The sequence below is a fragment of the Acinonyx jubatus genome, chromosome D1, assembly GCF_027475565.1.
Source record: "Acinonyx jubatus isolate Ajub_Pintada_27869175 chromosome D1, VMU_Ajub_asm_v1.0, whole genome shotgun sequence".
In the NCBI taxonomy this organism is placed as follows: Eukaryota; Metazoa; Chordata; class Mammalia; order Carnivora; family Felidae; genus Acinonyx; species Acinonyx jubatus.
Window position 1 is genome coordinate 4,104,631 of NC_069390.1, and position 4,594 is coordinate 4,109,224.

At 41.2% G+C, this 4,594-nt stretch overlaps 1 long non-coding RNA gene across 1 annotated transcript; it reads left to right on the forward strand.

Annotated features, from left to right (window-relative positions):
* The first annotated feature begins 695 nt into the window (after positions 1–695).
* LOC113595520 (uncharacterized) lies at positions 696–1,566 on the forward strand. The gene is made up of 2 exons (XR_003416053.2): positions 696–910; positions 1,322–1,566. It is a non-coding gene; the product is annotated as an uncharacterized LOC113595520 (long non-coding RNA).
* The last annotated feature ends 3,028 nt before the right edge of the window (positions 1,567–4,594 follow it).

The following is a 4,594-nucleotide window of genomic DNA, read 5'->3' on the forward strand; positions in this document are numbered from 1 at the left end:
AAACACACAAATAGGTTTAGAGTAGAAAAATGGAAAAATATTTAAATAAGGACATTTCACAATGCTGAAAAGGTCAATTAACTAAGATGTGACCATCCTAAATGTGCACGCACTGAGTAAAAGAGAGGTTCAAAATACACTGAGTAAAAACAGAACTGAGAAAAGAATTGGGCACATTGTTGAAGACTTCAACACTTCTCTTGTTAATTGCTGGAACAAGTTGACAGACCATCAAGCGTAATACAGATGACTTAAACACCGTCAGCCAACTGGACCAAATTAAACTTGTAGGAATGAAAAATACAATGTTTGAAATAAAATATCACTGAATGGAATCAACAACTCATTAGATGCTGCAGAAGAAAAGATTGGGGAACTTGAAGACATAGCAAGAGAAACTATCCAAAATGAAGTACAAAGGAAAAAATGAGATTAAACAGTGCCAGTGACCTGCAGGACAAGATCAGGTGGTCTAGTGTACCTATAACTGGAGACTCAGGGGTTGAGGAAAGAAAGCTAGTAGCGTGGTTGCCATTCTCTGAGATGGCTCCCAATGATCCCCATCTTTTGGGATCCATGACCTTGACAGCCCCTCTCCACCCTGAATAGGGCTAATCTAGTTACCACTCAAACACTGCAGGAATGATGTTGTATGACTTCTGAGGACAGGTCATAAAGGACTTTGTGGCTTCAGCCTTATTCTCTCTCGGACCATGCACTCTGGGGGAAGCTGGCTGCCATGTTTGAAAGCACGCGGGCAGCCCTAGGAAGGGGTCCGCGTGGTGGAAAACTGAAACCAGCATGTGACTGCAGCCCCAGCTGACACGTAGATTGGGGCCTTCTTATGAAGGACCTTGAGCCAGAGGCACCCAGATGAGCTGCTCCCACATTCCTGACCCACAAAAACTGTGTGAGATAATATGCTTGTTGTTTTTTTAATGTTTATTTATTTTTGAAGGAGAAAGAGACAGAGTGTGAGTGGGGGAGGGGCAGAGAGAGACAGACACACACACACACACACACACACACACACACACACACAGAATCTGAAGCAGGCTCCAGGCTCTGAGCTGTCAGCACAGAGTCTGACACGGGGATCGAACTCACAACCTGCAAGATCATGACCTGAGCCGAAGTCGGATGCTCAGCCGACTGAGCCACCCAGGCACCCCAGGCAATATGCTTGTTGTTTTAAGCCACTAGTTTGGGGGTATATGTTTATGCAACAAAAGATAACGAATATGAGGATGGGGCAGGAAAAATATCTGAAGAAACAATTGCCAAAAATGTTCCAAATATGATGTACGCCGTAAACCCACAGATCCGAGAATCCCAACGAATCCCAAGCAGGATAAACGTAAAGACAGTTTCACGTAAAGAAGCCAACTGGTGATGAGGAGAAAATCTTAAAAGCATCTAGAGAAGAAGACACATGGTATATGGGGGAACAAAGTTAAGAACAACATTTTTCATTATGATCCAGTATATAGTACATCTTGATGAAAATGTAAAATTGTGTATTCTGCCTTTGGGGGTGTAGACTTCAATAAATATCACTTCAGTCAAGGTGGTCTATGGCATTGCTCAAATTTTCCACATCTCTTAGGGTTTTTCCCCCCAGTGGATGCATCTGAGCAACATCCTGCTCATTATTTCATTAGATATGGGTAAAGATATATAAATATAAAATATATATATTTAATCCCCATTCACTTATTTCTTCCACGACCCACCCCCCACCTCTGGCCACCACCAATCTATTTTCTGTATCTATGAGCTTTAGAGAGATCATACAGTGTCTTTCTCTGACCTATTTCGCTTAGCATAATGTTCTGGAGGTCCTTCCCTATTGCCACAAATGGTAAGATTTCAATCCTTTGTGCGGCTGAATAATATTCATATACATCACATAGGTACCACAATTGCTTAATCCATTCATCCGTCCGTGGAAATGTAGTTCGTTTCCATAGCGTGGCTATTGTAAATGACGTCGCAATGAACACGGGGGTGCATATACCTTTTCAAGTTAGCATTTCTGTTTCCCGGGATGAGTACCCAGAAGTGGAATTGTTGGATGATGTGGTTGTTCTATGTATAACTTTTTAAGGAAACTCCATACCGTTTTCCCCAGTGGCGGCACCAATTTACATGCCCACTAACAGTGCACAGGGGTCCCCTTTCTTCACAGCCCCACCAACACTTATGTTTTCATCTCTTTTTGAGACTCGTCATGCTCACGGGTGTGAGGTGGCACCTCATTGCGGTTTCAATTTGCATTTCCCTGATGATTATCAACGTTGAGCATCTTTTCATGAACCTGTTGGCCATCTGTATGTCTTTTGTGGGAAAATGTCTATTCAGCTCCTCTGCTCATTTTTAAATTGGTTGGTTTGTTTCTTTGCTATTGAGTTGTATGAGTTCTTTATGTGCTTTGGATATTAGCCCCTTATCAGACACATGGCTTACAAGTATTTCTCCCATTCAGTGGGTTGTCTTTCATTTTATCGGTTTCCTTTGGTGTGCAGAGGCTTTCTGGCTTGATGTAGCCCCCACTTATTTATCGTTGCTTATGTTGATTTTGATTTTTGGTGTCAGATTTGAAAAATCATTGCCAAGACTTACGTCAAGGAGATTCAGGCTTATGTTTCCTTCTAGAGACTGTCCTTTTCCCCATTATATATTCCTGGCTCCTTCCTCATAAATGAATTGACTATACAAGTGTGTGTGTGTTTACTTCTGGGCCCTCTATTCTGTGCTACTGATCTGTGTTTCTGTTTTCATGCCAACACTATACTGTTGAACTACTATAGCTCAGTAAGATAGTTTGAAATCAGGAAGCATGAAACCTCCAGCTTCGTTTTTCTTCCTCAAGACTGCTTTGGCTACTTGTGGATTTTTGTGGTTCCATCCAAAGTTTAGGACTATTTGTTCTATTTCCACTGGAATTTTGATAGAAATTGCATTGAGTCTGTAGCTTGCTTTGGGTAGTATGGACATTCTCATAATATTGATTATTCTAATCCATAAGCATAGAATCTTTCCTTTTATGTGTGTCTCCTTCCATTTCTCCCATTAATGTGTGGCCTTCAATACACACATCCTTCACCTCCTTGGTTAAATGTTATTTTATTCTTTTGGATGCAGTTTTCCGGGGTTTTTTTTTATGTTTATTTATTTTTGAAAGAGAGAGAGAGAGACAGAGTGTGAGTGGAGGAAGGACTGAGAGAGAGGGAGACACAGAATCCGAAGCAGGCTCCAGGCTCCGAGCTGTCAGCACAGAGCCTGATGCGGGGCTCGAACCCACAAAGTGTGAGCTCATGACCTGAGCTGAAGTCGGACACTTGACCCACTGAGCCACTCAGGTGCCCCTTAAAAACTTTTTTAAAGTTTACTTATTTTTGAAGAAGAGAGAGAGTGCGAGAGGGAGAGGGGCAGAGAGAGAGGGAGGCACAGAATCCGAAGCAGGCTCTGGGCTCTGAGCAGTCAGCACAGAGCCCGATGTGGGGCTTGAGCTAACAAACAGGGAGATCAGGACCTGAGCTGAAGTCAGACGCTCAACCATCTGAGCCACCCAGGCGCCCCCGCTCTTCTCAGTTTTTGTCTAGTTGCTCTATCAACTGCTGAGAGAATAATACTATAATAACCAATTATGTTATTATATGTTATGTTATTTTTTTTTTGGCCTGTGTTGTTTTTGCTTAAATATCTTTTGGAATTATATTTATCTGCTCCCTGTAACTATACCCCCTTTGCTATTATTCACTGATAAGTTTTTTTTTTCTTCTAAGAAAATCAGGGAGATTCAGTTACATTCCTATTCATCAACAACAATCAGAAAAGTAACTTTAAAAAGACAACATTTATGGAAATGCAAGCTGGTGCAGCCGCTCTGGAAAACGGTGTGGAGGGTTCCTCAAAAAATTAAAAATAGAACTACCCTACGACCCAGCAATTGCACTACTAGATATTTATCCAAGGGATACAGGTGTGCTGTTTCGAAGGGACACATGCACCCCAATGTTTATAGCAGCACTATCAACAATAGCCAAAGTATGGAAAGAGCCCAATGTCCGTCAATGGATGAATGGATAAAGAAGATGTGGCATATATATACAATGGAGTATTACTCGGCAATCAAAAAGAATGAAATCCTGCCGTTTGCAACTACATGGATGAAACTGGAAGGTATTATGCTAAGTGAAATGAGTCAGTCAGAGAAAGACAAAAATCATATGATTTCACTTATATGAAGACTTGAAGAGACAAAACAGATGAACATAAGGGAAGGGAAACAAAAATAATATAAAAACAGGGAGGGGGACAAAACAGAAGAGTATCAGAAATATGGAGAACAAACTGAGGCTAACGGGAGGGGTTGTCGGAGGGGGGATGGGCTAAATGGGGAAGGGGCACTAAGGAATCTATTCCTGAAATCACTGTCTCACTATATGCTAACTAATTTGGATGTAAATTTTAAAAAATAAGAAAATTTTTAAAAAGACAACATTTAAACAGCATCATATAATGGACAGCACCTAGGAATGAGTCTAATCAAAGACATTTAAGATCTTTATGGAGAGGAGTATAAATCTGC